Here is a 13,728-nt window from a genome sequence, read left to right as displayed (position 1 = left end):
ACAGAATTAAAATATGCATTTTAAATTAGTAGTTGACTTCGTATGAAATTAACTCGGAATTTACGGCAGAAGGATTCTAAACCGAAAGAGCATTTTCTCTGGAGACATTTTCCAGATATACCCGCGGGTGAATATGGTTTTCCAAACACCAAAGAAGCCCAAGTGTGTATGTGTGTGAAGGGGTGACCCCAAGGCTCTGAGCGGCTCAGGATATAGCGGCTGCGGCGCCTCCTGAGGGGCTCAATGCCCCATCCTCGAGCTCTGGCCAAATTGGGCCGCGCGACCCTCTGAGGAAGCCCGGGAGACAGTCCGCAGGCCGCACACGCCCGCGACCGCCGCGCGTTCCCTGGAGCGCGGCCCGGGCTGAGGCCTGGCCCACCGCCGCGACGCGCAGCCCGGGGCCGGACGCCCCCAGCCTTCGCCCGAGGAGCCGAGAGCAAGGGGCCGTTCTACCCGGGCCGCGTCGCCCCCTCACCCGCAAGGACGTCCGCGACCGTGTCCCCGCCCCGGGCCAAAGAGCGAGAGCAGCAGCAGGTGTTCCTCGGAAGGCTGGGCCAGCGACGGAAATGGGGGCCTGGGCTGCCAGGCTCGGCGGCAGTGGACGCGCGGCGCACTCACCGAGCGCCGACGGGCGGGCCGCGGCAGGTGCTCGCTCTTCCCGCCCGCGAGACGCCGCCCCGCTCCCCGGGGACTCGGCGCGAATCTCCTGCCGCCGCCGTCGCCGCCGAGCCCGAGGACCTCTAGCGCCGCACCGCAGCCTCGGCGCGAGCACGTACCGGGCGGTGAGGGAGCGCGAGGGCGGGGCGCGCGACCGAAGCCTAGCAACCCCCTGACACGCGAGTGCCGCAGCCAATCCCGCTGCCAGCTCCGCGCGGCGCCGACCGGCAGTCCCCGCGACGCCCGCTTCTGCCTGCGTCGGCCGCCCCGCAGCGCGCCGCACCCGCGCACAGGCCCCGCCCCCCTCGCCCCTCTGCTTATTGGCCCGCCGCGCCCCCGTCTGAAAAGACACGCCCCATCCTGGAAATCCCGCCCGCGGCGGGCCAGGTCCGTACCCGCGACACGCCCCGGCCCGTCCGGGTTACCCGGAGAGCTCAGGACGGGGAGTGGGGGAGGGGCGCCCCGCCCAACCTCAGGCATGTGGGCCCCTGAGAGGCATCCAACCTACCCGGGTGGTCAGGCCCGATAACTGGCCCGGCCACAACTGGCCACCCATAGACTGCCTTCCGCCCTCCTGATTTCTGTCGAACGCAAATCAGGTAATTTTAAGACAAGAAAACAATCAGGAAGCGTCCTCCAAATTGCGAAGAACCATGGCCCCGTTGCCCGACTCTTATACTGATGAGGAAACTGAGGCGAGGGCCGAGGGCTGGAAGGGCAGGAAGCCTGCCCCTCTCCGGGGGCTTAGCCCCGAGCAGGCGGGGGTGTCCGGGAAGCGCCTCAGGCCTGACCCTCGTCCCCTCCTCCTGCCCTGAACACCCGGAATCCGGTGCCTCCTCAGCCGCCAGAAATAGCTCTGACCTGCTGGCGCTGGTCACTCACTGGAGGCCCGCATTCTTTCAGGGAGTTGGGGGAGTAAAGGGCAGGGAGTTACAGCTGAGGTCTGTCTCCCTACAAGGGGAGGGTCCTAAAAATGCTCTCACTCCCCAGGGCTTACCTACGCCCACTATCTCAAAGACCCCCGACAGTTACTGGACAGGTATGGGCATGGGACTCGTGGTGGGCTCTGTTCCCCAAACCCTATGCAGGATGTGTCCATTCCCTCCTGGGCCTGTGGCCAGGCTGGAATTCCAGGCCCGCACTCTTGTCAACGAGTACATTCTGAACACAGAACGGGCTGCTGCCTGCCAGGGGTTCCTCCTGGAATCTGGACAGCCCTGGGTCTCCCCTGCTTTCTCCCCCTCCTTAGGAAGGACTAGAAGAAGCAAATTTCAAAGAGAGCAAAAAGGAATGCCTCATCTCCCAAACACACATACTTGTTTGTGATGCGTTATACTTAAATGCTTAGGCTCCAAACTTCATTCACACAGACCAGAAAAAGAAGTAAAAACCAGGAAAAAAGCCCCAAATTATCCCTTGGATGTTAAAACTAAAAAATTTATGGCCTTTCAAATCCAGTTCTAAAATTCTCCTGCTTCAAATAGGCTAAAAATGCAGCACAGGGAGATCAGCTCGGTGCTTTGTGACCACCTAGAGGGGTGGGATAGGGAGGGTGGGAGGGAGACGCAAGAGGGAGGAGATATGGGGATATATGTATATGTATAGATGATTCACTTTGTTATAAAGCAGAAACTAACACACTATTGTAAAGCAATTATACTCCAATAAAGATGTTAAAACAAAAAAAAAAGGCTAAAAATGTAGAAAATTATTTGGGTTTCTAAACAAAATACATTCTTTCCATTCACTCCTTCAGCTTGCAGAGTTTCCCTGCCACCACAAACGCACACCAGACACTGCTTTGCAGCCCTAGGTTCTGCTGGGTATTTTAGTGTCTGACTGTATAATTTTATATATATATATATATATATATATATATATATATATATATATATGTTTTCCCAAAACAAAGACAGCAGTGAGTACAGGCCTCATCCCTCCTACCGTCTACACAGAAACTGCTAGCTGCTCTTTAGTCCTCAATGACCATCCATGGATACTAGAGTAACTCCCCTTCTTCATTTTTGGCACTTCAGTGAGGCCACTCACTCTGGCCTCCAGGGTCCCATCACCCCATACCCAAGCTCCCCCAGAGCTCTGGCCATGGGAAGGTCTCTACCTCAACCAGCTGGTGCCAAAAGGTGGGATAGGCCCTTCCTAGTCCTAGGAGGAGGGGAGCAACAACCAGAGTTTGCCTGAAGCCCTTACAGCCAAATCCTTCCAGTCCCTGCCTCTCCAGGTTTGGAACTCACTTGGAGATGCTCTGGTCCCAGGCTGGCCCCAATGTTCTCCCCCTTCCCCAGCCCTCCAGCCTTGGCAGCTCTCCCCACAAGGCCAGAACAGATGTGAGCTCTGGCTCTCATTGCTAGCTTCTTCTTTTTTGTCTGGAGTTGGGGTTCCCCCAACCCCCTGTTCCTTCAGGCCCTAGAAGGCAAGAGGCCTGGCTGGCCAGCCTCTTGGGGCCTAACCAGCCGCCATGGAGCCCATAGAGAGAGGTGGACAGTCTTCATGGGCCCCTAGGTTGGGTGGGGGCTGTAAAGTCAAGGCCATTACTCCCTATAGTCTTGAGAATTGAAACCTTTCCTCTCCCGGGGCTCCCACATTTCACCCTAGAGCTCAGCACAAGGTCCTCAGTGACTCACCCTTGGGAGCTATTCTGGAACCCCAGCAGTGCCTAGTCCATCCTAGATCAGGCTTGGTGTTCACTGCCAGTTGGAGAGCACAGCCAAGAGTGAGGCCCAGGGCACACCCAAGAACAGCTGCCCAAAGGGCCCATGTGGTATGGGCTCAGGGAAAACTGATCAAGAGGCCAAGAATGAGGCTATTTAGGCATGAAAGTCAACCCTCAACTCTCCTGGCCATATAGCCTCCAGTGCTTCCTCCACCCTCCAATTAGACCCCCAGCCAGAGGCTTCAGGAAGATTATCAGATTGCGGTTTGTCTTCCCCACTAGAGTATGAGCCCTTGAGGCCAGATATGTGCACCTGCTTGATCCCACATTGCAACGATCACCTAACAGCATGCACATAATAGAGGCTCAATTTCTGTTTGGAAAAGAAGGAATCAGGGGATGCAGCCTGCCTCCCTTCTTGGTTGGCAGTTATCCCCAAGGGTCTAAGCCTTGTACAAGGCCCAAAGCAAATGTCCCAGTGCTTACTTGGCGCTGATGTGGTTTAAGGTAGGGCCTTGGTTCTAGCTCAGGTGAAATCCAGCAGACACCTACATGGACCAAACTTTCTTCTGGTCCTAGGCTTCCAGGCCTTTTTCATTCTGGCATATTCCCAAGGAACCAAGGCCCAAGGGCCAGTGCCCAGCCTCAGACTTCAAGGGGGAGGGAGGCTCCTGCTACTGATCCTCCCCAGGGCCCAGTGGAGAGGGGCAGGGGTCAGTGCTGGCTGAGGGTGGAGGCTCCTGGTCCAAATGCTAGGCCTGCAGGTCTGCCTGAGGCAGTGGGCTGGCCTTGACTGAGGGGTCCCTTTTGTCTGGATTTAACAGAAGGCAGATTGTCCAGCAGCTCTGGCAGAAAGAAAGGGCTGATATGTTCATCCGGGAGAAACTGCTAGTAGGCATGTTTGCGGGTCAACACCAGTCTTCCCAGAAATCAGCTCCTTCCCTTGCAGGGACCTCAACTGCAGCACTTCCACCAGACCCCTTCATACATGTCTAGCATAGGGCCTTCCTTTCTAGTCATCCAGGCAGCTGCTCCTGCACCTGGACCTCCAGGAACATACAGTCCTGTGGGGACAGGAACTCCACAGCAAGGGTGAGGGTTGGTCGAATGAATAAAAGTCGCCTCTCCCCTTGGTGGATACATGTCCACTGCCCTCTCCCTCAGTCACATTCCACTCCCTTTTGGCTCTGGGATAAGACAGTCCCCCAAGGCCAACTTTGGGTGATTATACTCAAATCACTGGGCCTGTGGCCTTGAGCACTGGACTAAACACCAGATTAGGTCTGGTCTGGCCGAGGAGCCAGTGGAGGCAAGCAAAGCTGAGGGGCCTCTTTGTTAACTTTTTTAGTCACTGACCAGCTAGTCTCTAAACGCAGAGTCTTGGCAGAAGCCACCCACAGTCTTTTTTTTTTTAGTTTAGTTTAGTTTATTTATTTATTTATTTTTTGGCCGGCCACGCAGCTTACGGGATTTTTAGCTCCCTGACCAGGATTGAACCCAGGCCCTCAGACCGACACTCTTCTTGTTCAGCCAGATTAAGGGTCCCTTCTCCGCGATCAGTCATATGTCCATGTCTGGCCCAGAGCTTGGCCAGGGCTCCTCCATGGCAGAAAGACCTCTTCCTCTCAGAGCTGGCCTGAGATCTGGGAGTGTGCATCTCATCAGCCTCGGCTCCTCTCAGCGGCCCCTTAGTCAAGAGACATTAACAGGTTACCTGACAACCACTGGTTCTGACTCTGCTCTCATGGCTAATGGGTATGCCATCAGAACACTGGAAAGTGTTGAACCTGAGTGGACAGACAGCCTTTGCTCTAGGCTGAGTGCTGACAGATACAGGCAGTGTCCCTAGGAGCCTCACCTGCAGTCTGGGAAATCCCCAGCATTTGGGGGAGGAGTAAGAGGGATCCATCCAGGCATCTTGAGGGGAGCTAATAAAGGATAAAGAGTGAATGTTAGCAGATCAGCCAAACCTCCAGGTTTGTCCATATGAGGAATAAGCCCCTGCTGCGACCCAGAGCTAAGTTCACTGTGTGACCTGAAATAAGCTACTTGCCTTCTCTGAGCCTATCCCTCATCATCAAGTGACGTCATATGTGGGCTTCGGATTTGCCTGCTCACTGAGAGTGACAGAATATCACTTTATATGACTGAATCAGGACCAGTGTGAAACATGTCAGTGTATTATTAATCCAGAGATATTTACTGAGTCTACCGTATGCTGGAAACACAGCAAGGGATAAAAGGAACAAGCTGCTCTTGTGGAGCCCAAATTCTAGTGTAACAAGCTATACAGTAAATAAAAAAGTAAATAAAAATGTAATAATCAGGGGATGAGAGGGCCAGGAGGGGCCAGGATCTGCTGTGTGGTATCAGGGAAGTCCTCTCTTTGAAGGCAGAGCCTGCAGGAGGTAAACCAGGAAGTCCTGGGGTTTTCTAGGGAACAGACAACAGTGAAGTCAGAGGAGAAAGTGGCCAGACGGGTCTGAGGAAACCGGGAGGTCACCATGGCCTGAGCAGTGAATGGAACACTAAACAAGGGAGAAATAGTAACTGGTGGGAGGGCAGGCACTGGAGCTGGATTTAATCAGGCTTGGGTCTGCCAGAAGTATAGGATCCCAGAAGCAAGGGGCAGGGAAGCTGAAGGGTGGGAGCGAGGAGGAGAAGGAGGAGGAGGAGGGGGAGGAGGAGTCGGGGAGGAGGGGAGGAGGAGGGGAGGAGGAGGAGGAGGGGAGGAGAAGGAGGAGGGGAGGAGGAGGGGGAGGAGGAGGGGAGGAGGAGGGGAGGAGGAGGGGGAGGAGGAGGGGGAGGAGGAGGGGAGGAGGAAGGGAGGAGGAGGGGGAGGAGGAGGGGAGTGGGACAGGGCCCTCAGGCCTCCTGGAAGGAATGCAGTGGGGTGAGGAATGAGGGGGCAGCAGCTTGGCCTCAGCCCTGGAGCTCCTCCTTCCCCTTGGAGGCGGGGAAAGGGGTGGGAGAGCAGGCAGGGGAAGGGGCACAGATGGGGATCCCCAGGGGGAGGGACAGCAGGCACCATGGAAGTCAAGTCAGAACAAGCATTTAGAGAGAAAATTTCTCACTTTCCCTGCCTCCATCTTCCATGGAAATACAGAGAGGCCAGAGAGCCAGCACCCCTCCTTTCAGGGCCAGAGGAAGAAGGACCAGGGGGGAGGGAACATGCCTGTGGGGAGAGGAATGGCTTGGACAGCTCCTGGTATGCACTGTAGGTAAGGGCTTTAGGACAGACCATGCAGAGCCCAATAGAGAGGGTCTAGCACCAGCCCTCTGAGGAAAGGAAGCACTTGGTCTGGGCCAAGGTGAAGGCAGGGAGAGAGCAGAGGAGTGTGTGTGTTGCGGGGTGGGAATGTCCTGCCCCAAGACAGGCTCTGGGCGATCCCCCCACCCAACTCCCCTGGGGCTGCTGCCAGACACAGGCTTGCAGGAAGCCCTCAGGACACGCGGGGTGTCACCTGGCAGGCACATGAGGCCTCAGCCAGCTGTCCCATCCATCTCCCTTCTGCTCACCGATCAGGACCGTAACCTTCAAAGCTCCCTCCCTGCAGCTGCCACTTAGCCGAATGGAATGGACTGAGGTCCTGGCAGGAGAGGGTCTATATTCATCAGATGGGTTCAGTCGGCTGAACTTGACAAGGGACCCCAGGGACCAGGAAGGCCTGGAACGGGGGACTTCTCTGGTGGTCCAATGGTTAAGACTGCACTCCCAATGCAGGGGGCCCAGGTTTGGTCCCTGGTCAGGGAACTAGATCCCACATGACGCAACTAAAAAGATCCTGCACACCACAACTAAGACACAGCACACCCAAATAAATAAATATTTTTTTTAAAAAAAAAAAAAGAAGGCCTGGAACAGGACAGACTGGGTACTGGGCTCTTGAGGTAAGAGAGACCCCAACTTGAAGCCAGGGCTCTGGACCTCTGGGTGTGGGCACGACTGGCTACAAGCATGGTCGTGGCTCTTTGCAGAGGCACTAACATGTCCTAAGAGCCATACAAAGACCCATTCATGATCCCTGGAGAATTTTTACAGCAAAGGTAAAAAGAAACATTTCATCTCTTCATTCCCATCCCATCTCTGTGCCCCTAAGCACATGTGGGGATGTGGCAGCTGGAACAATACAAAGGTGGGGACATCAGGGTGGAGGGAAGGCTGCTCCTGAAGGGGATAGTCCGGGCCTCAAAGCAGGGCTGAGCAGCTGCTCGTCTCATGTTGCGGCCCCCAAGAAGGAAGACTGGCCTCAGCTGACCCCATGCCCTCCCTCTGCCTGAAACTTCCTTGTACTCGCCCTGTTGCCTGCGACCCTCAGCAATTGGGTCAATGGTGATGGTGCTGAGGCCCTGGTGTTGAGGTGAACAGAGAAGTGGGAGCCCACAGGCATCTTTACTGCACCTACAACCACTGGGACTAAGTAAGTCCCATCAATTCCCAGTTCTCAGGAGGCAGTTCCTGGGGGTGTACCAGGCCTAGTTGCTCTTATAGTGGGTACCTAGGGTTGAGGCCCCAAGGGCTAGCTGCACATAGGCAGGGGCCCCTGTGCCTTCCTCTGACTGACTGGGACCTTGGGCAAACCCCTTTCCCTCTATGACCCAATGGGCCAGAGCTTTCCAAAAGGCTCTACTTTCCTTCCTAGAAGGGCCAGGACACAGGTGCAGATAAGGAGAGCTGAAGAGTCGGTGAGAGGGGAAAAAAAACCCAACTACCCCACTAGGGTGGAGAGGGCTCTAGAGGGGTCCTGAGGAGGCAGTGCAGCCCAGGAGAATGGTCTTTGGGGGAAACCACTGGAACACAGAGAAAAGTACTTGGCTCCCTCCCTAGTCTCCCCACCCCCATCCTCACCCCAGTCTTTCCTTCCCAGAGGAATTCCAGTTGCCTCTGAAAGCACTGGAGCCTGGGATTTCCCTGGCGGTCCAGTGGTTAGGACCCTGTGCTCTCACTGCTGAGGGTGCAAGTTCAATCCCTGGTGGGGGAACTAAGATCCCACAAGCTGCGGGGCACAGCCAAAAAAAAAAAAAAAAATACACTGGAGCCAGGCTGGTCCATTGGCAGCAGATGCTGCCTCTCCCCCAATGCCCTCCCACCCCCCACTGGCTCTCAACCTCTGTTCCCACAGCCCAGCAGACAGGGAGCTTCCTCACCTGCTGCTGCCTGGGTTCCCTCCCTCTTCTGGGCTAGCAGCTGTTCCCAGACAGCTGGATCAGAGTAGGACACTGCATCCCACTGAACTGCCACGACTTCCCCTTCCCTGGCCGATGCCCTGCTGGCCCACCACAGCCCTGCCTTTCAAAGGTCTTTGACCTCAAATCCTGGAGACCCACCACAGCTGTGGACTGCCTGAACCCTCATGAGGAGCAACAGCTGCTGCTGCTCCCAGGCTCCTCCAGAGCCAAGGTCCCCTTGCCTCCTGTCAGTATGAGGGGGAGGTGCCAGCCCCTACCCTGCACATCCCCCTAGTCTTTTGGGGCCTTGTCTTCTGAGAACCTTCTCCCATAACACCACTGTGGCCTGCAGGGAGTGGGGGCCATGGGGCCCTGTCCTCTGCTGACCCAGTCTTTGTGAGGCACCAGCCAAAGTTAACATCCAAACTGAAATCTACCTGTGATCCCGCCCTGCTCAGTGCTCTGCCCACGACTTCCCAGTGCTGCTGGGAGGGGGGCAGGTGTGTGAGGACCTCTCATTCACCCTGACCTGTCCAGCTTGGCCCCCACCCTCCACTTCTCTCAACACCTACCATCACATCTTTACTCCAGTTTCTCTTTGCACATGACCCCAGCCACAGGGAACCTCTTTAAGTTCCTACAAACATGCCAGGCATCTGCCAGCTCCCCTCAAGCCTTTCAAGCCTTCCCATGTGTGACACTTCTGCTCACAGCATTCTTTGGCCACTTGGCTGACCTCATTCCTGCTCATCCCCTGTCTTAGTTTCTGGCCTGGGCAGGGTGTCTCTGCTGTGGACCCTTGTTTACCCCACCATATTATTATGTCTCACTTAAAGTTTATCCCTAGGACAGACTAGAGGATCTATGTCTGGCTATTTCCTCCATCCTGGGAACCTCTAGCACCTGAGACAGGGCCTGGCACTTAGAAGGTACCCAGTAAAATTGGAATGAGTGAACAAACATTTGATTGAAAATGAGGCCTCTTAGAGCCTTAAGTCTGTGCTGGAGACCTGTAGCCTTCTGGAGAGACTTCCCAGAGAGTCCAATTGGCATTTTGGAGGCCAAACCTTAGAAACCAACATATCTTCAGAGACTTCCAGCCTCCTGCAGAATAAATTTGAGCCCCACCCTATAACATCCTGGGCAATAGGGGCCTGCCCCAGACTGCTCAAGACTCACCAGTCTTATCCCCTCCCCCCAACTCCCTGCAGAATGCCACCTGTGTGGGCCCCTCTTCTTCCGCCTACCCAAGTCCCGCCTATTCCACTCAAGAACAACACCCAAAAGCCATCTCAGCATCTCAGACTCCCTATTGTTTCTAGGAGACCTCAAGCTCCTGGAGAACAAAGATTTCCCTTGATAATAACAGCTGCCGTCACTGAACTCTGTCCTGCACCCTGGACACACAAAATTTCACTTTGCCTCCCAACAACCCTCTGCAACGGTTGTTATTATTGGCCCCATGTTACAAATGAGGAAACTGAGGCCCAAGGGTAAAGTCACCAGAGGTCACACAGCCAGTAAATAGCCAAGCTGCGAATCTTTATTCATCTTCCTAGCCTTCACTGTCCCTGGCCCAGAGTAAGGAACTCCACTGATGCTTGCTGAGTGAAGGAACAGATGGATACAGCTGCATCAAAACTTCAGCTACCGGGACTTCCCTGGTGGCACAGTGGTTAAGAATCAGCCTGCCAATGCAGGGGACACGGGTTCGAGCCCTGGTGCAGGAGGATCCCATATGCCGCAGAGCAACTAAGCCTGTGCAACACAACAACTGAGCCTGTGCTCTAGGGCCCATGCGCCACAACTACTGAGCCCATGTGCTGCAACTACTGAAGCCCACGTGCCTAGAGCCTGTGCTCTGCAATAAGAGAAGCCACCGCGATGAGAAACCTGCTCGCAGCAACGAAGACCCAACGCAGCCAGAAAAAAAAAACCCAAAATCTTCAACTACCAGGACCTATCCACCTCTAGAGCCCAGGACACAGAGGCCTTGAATTCATGAGAGGGGCTTCCAGACTTGGGAGAAACAGGTCAGGTCTCTGTCTCCTTCTCCCTTTGTTCACATGGCCTCACCTTGGTGGGGGTCTTGACACTGTTGAGTTGTATGAGTAGTCAGGGACCAGTGAGGGAGAGAAGAAGCTTCAGGGCAACCTCAGTGAGGAAAAGGCAGAGGGCTCCAGGTCAGCCAGCCCCATTCAAAGAGGAAAAAGACCTGGGTTGGGGGTGGGGAAGGCGGAGGCGGGACAATGGGGGCGGGGGGGGGGGGGGGCAGTGGTTGAACACAGGTGTTCTCAGGGTAGCCTGATTATAGGGTCTTCTAGAAGTTCTGGCATTTAATCTAAGCCCACTTCAGTCCTTAATTGTAAAAGGGTAAGGAAGTGGGTAGAGGACAGGGAAGTTTGCAAATCAAATCGCAAAGCCCTTGGACTTCCCTGGTGGTCCAGTGGTTAAGACTCTGTGCTTCCACTGCAGGGGGAGCAGGTTCCATCCCTGGTTGGGGAACTAAGATCCCACATGCCACGCAGCGTGGCCAAAAAAATAAATAAGTAAAATAACAAAGCCCTTTACTGAGCACCTACTCTGTGCCCAGACATGCAAGAAGGCCAAAGGCAGAGAACTAGAAGTCACAACCAAGACAACAGAGAAGCGCGCGTTCCAGCTCCTCAGGGAAAGCTGCACACAGGAAACAAGGCGGTATATGGAGCAGGGTCAGGCAGCCTGGCCTGGTCTGAGGAAGTATATGGAGTAGGGGTCACCGAAGCTGGGTCTTATGGGAGGGGCGCAGCTTAGTTTCCTGCTGGCTTGGGGAATTCCCAGGAAGGGTTCAGCAGTAGCAGAGCCTGTCCAGGCCTGGACAGATGGACAAGAACAAGGAAGAGGTGACTGCCTGAGCAGGCCCTGACCAGGCATCCTAGACTTTGCTGGAACTTGCCTGACTGAGCAGAATGGTCTGGAGTTGGGGCCAAGCATGGGGAGCTCAGGGAAGGAGGTAGGGGAACTGACAAGATAAGCCAGCCGGGCAGCCTCCTGCTGGTCCTGCATTGCCCAACACTAGAGCCAACTTGTTCCAGATTCCTTTCATAATGGGATAAAATGTACCAACAGTGAGGCCCAGAGTGGGGCCTTGTGAGGCCCAGTGACTTCAGCGGCAGGACAGCAGGTCCCAGGAAAGCCAGGGAAACACAGGCAAGCATTCCCTGGCTCCCTGTCCCCAGCAGCTGCAGGAAGCTGCTCCAAGCTCCCAGCTGTACCCAGTAGCCCCCAAGGACCGGAGAAGGTCTTATTTCCTGCCACCCCCTGATCAGGCACACACGTTCTGGAATGGAAGTGGCCGAGTACTCCATGGCAGGCCCCAAGGGAGATGGTGGGGCTGCCAGCCAATGTTTGGGAAGACAGCATAGAGCCTGTCTGGAGATCAACTCTAGGAAGGGGGTACCATGGATTTCATTCCCTGTGGCAGGGTCCCCAGCGTTCCTTACCTCCATCATTTGAAAAAGCTATTGACACTTTCCCAGACAAACACTCCCTACACACACAGTCTTGCCTATAATTTAAAAGAGTCCCTAAACATCCTGCAGGGATTCCAGGCTAGAAGCCCCTGCAGTGCACTTAAGGTCAGAGAAATTCTAGTCTGGTTCTGCCCCAACTGGCTGAACCTTGGGCCAGCTCCTGGTCATCTTGACTTGCACTGCCCTCTCGAGCCCTCTCGAGCCTTGAGGGAGCCTCAAGGGGTCCATCTGCCCTGCCACCTCCTGGGAGCTACTTCAAATCATCTTATTGGAGATAGTATAAAAGAAAGGGTGGCTTCAGACCCAGCTGAGAAGCTAGACCTGCACTCACCAGGGCTGGGCTGTTCTACGCACACTCCAGCAGTATCTTCTGCCCCCCTGCCTTCTGCTCATCCAGATGGGTCTGGGTACCAACTTGCGGACCTCTGGGAGCTTTTGAAGTTCTGAGCTCTCATTCACAAACACACGCATCCATACAAGGGTGTGTGTTTTGTTTTTGTTTAGTTTTTTTCATTTATCAACTCTATCAGTCATTCACCACATTTACTAAGCATCTATTATATACCAGGGCTTGAGCTAAGTAAGCATAGCTCAAGTCCAAATCATGCCCATACTTCTGGGTCCTGCCTGAATCTCATGCCCTCCCAACCTTCACTGCCTACCCAGCACAGCCCTCCCAACTGGTTCACCTTGAAACTGAATCCCTCTTCTACTCATTTAGGGCTTTTGGTAAGCTGCCTAGTATGGTCATCTCTAGGCAGAGCCTGGACTTGTTAGTCACTTTCTTGCCACCTCCTGCTGCCAACCAGCAACTTTTTTTTTTAATTAATTAATTTATTCATTTATTTTTGGCTGCTTTGGGTCTTCATTGCTGCGCGCTGGCTTTCTATAGTTGCAGCGAGCCGGGGGCTACTCGTTGCTCTGCAGCATGTGGGATCTTCCCGGACCAGGGCTCGAACCCGTGTCCCCTGCACTGGCAGGCAGATTCTCAACCACCGCGCCACCAGGGAAGCCCCAACCAGCAACTTTGAACCCAGGGTAGGAGATGAGAAAGAACTGTTGTTGTCTGCCCTAGGATCCAGGAGGCTTTTTTATTTTTATTTTTTGGCCTCGCTGCATGGCTTGTGGGATCTCAGTTCCCTGACCAGGGATTGAACCCTGGCCATGGCAGTGAAAGTGTCGAATCCTAACACTAGACCATCGGGAACTCCCCAGGAGGCTTTTAACAAAGGGCCTGGCTGAATCCTGGCAAGAGTATTTTGGATGTATTACTTGCTGTTTCGTTCAGAGTGCGTATCACTAGGAGACATATGTAAACTGATTTATTTGTCTTATCTCCTCCACTAGAATGAATCCTCTATGAGAGGAACTTCCCTGGTGGTCCAGTGGTTAAGACTCTGTGCTCCCAATGCAGGGGGCCTGGGTTCTAACCCTGGTCAGGGAACTAGATCTCACGTGCCACAGCGAAGACCTGGCACAGCCAAATAAATATTTTTTAAAAAAATGAGAGCAGAGACTTTTGTTCGCTGCTGTATGCCCATGTGAAAAAAAGTGCTCAGTTAATATTTATTAAATTTAAAAAATCATGGAGTTCAGACCAGATTCTATATACAACATGGTGTCCTGCCAGAATTGAACCCCAGTATGGCTGCTCATCAGCTATATGGCCTTGGGCAAGTTGCTCAAACTTTCCACTCATTTTCTTACCTGTAATATTAG

At 54.3% G+C, this 13,728-nt stretch overlaps 1 protein-coding gene across 3 annotated transcripts in view; it reads right to left on the bottom strand.

The window, feature by feature from the left end:
• Positions 1 to 931, bottom strand: part of DAG1 (dystroglycan 1) — a 64,482-nt gene extending 63,551 nt beyond the window's left edge. Inside the window, exon 1 of one of the 3 annotated variants that reach the window (XM_033864961.2) lies at positions 777 to 931. The gene's annotated coding sequence lies outside the window, so the exon portion shown is untranslated. The other 2 variants (XM_033864959.2, XM_033864960.2) reach the window with 2 other exon arrangements.
• Between the last annotated feature and the right edge of the window lie 12,797 nt (positions 932 to 13,728).

This window comes from Tursiops truncatus, chromosome 10, assembly GCF_011762595.2.
Source record: "Tursiops truncatus isolate mTurTru1 chromosome 10, mTurTru1.mat.Y, whole genome shotgun sequence".
Taxonomy (NCBI): domain Eukaryota; kingdom Metazoa; phylum Chordata; class Mammalia; order Artiodactyla; family Delphinidae; genus Tursiops; species Tursiops truncatus.
Note: the sequence above shows the minus strand (reverse complement) of the source record. Positions and strands in the feature narration are given on the sequence as shown.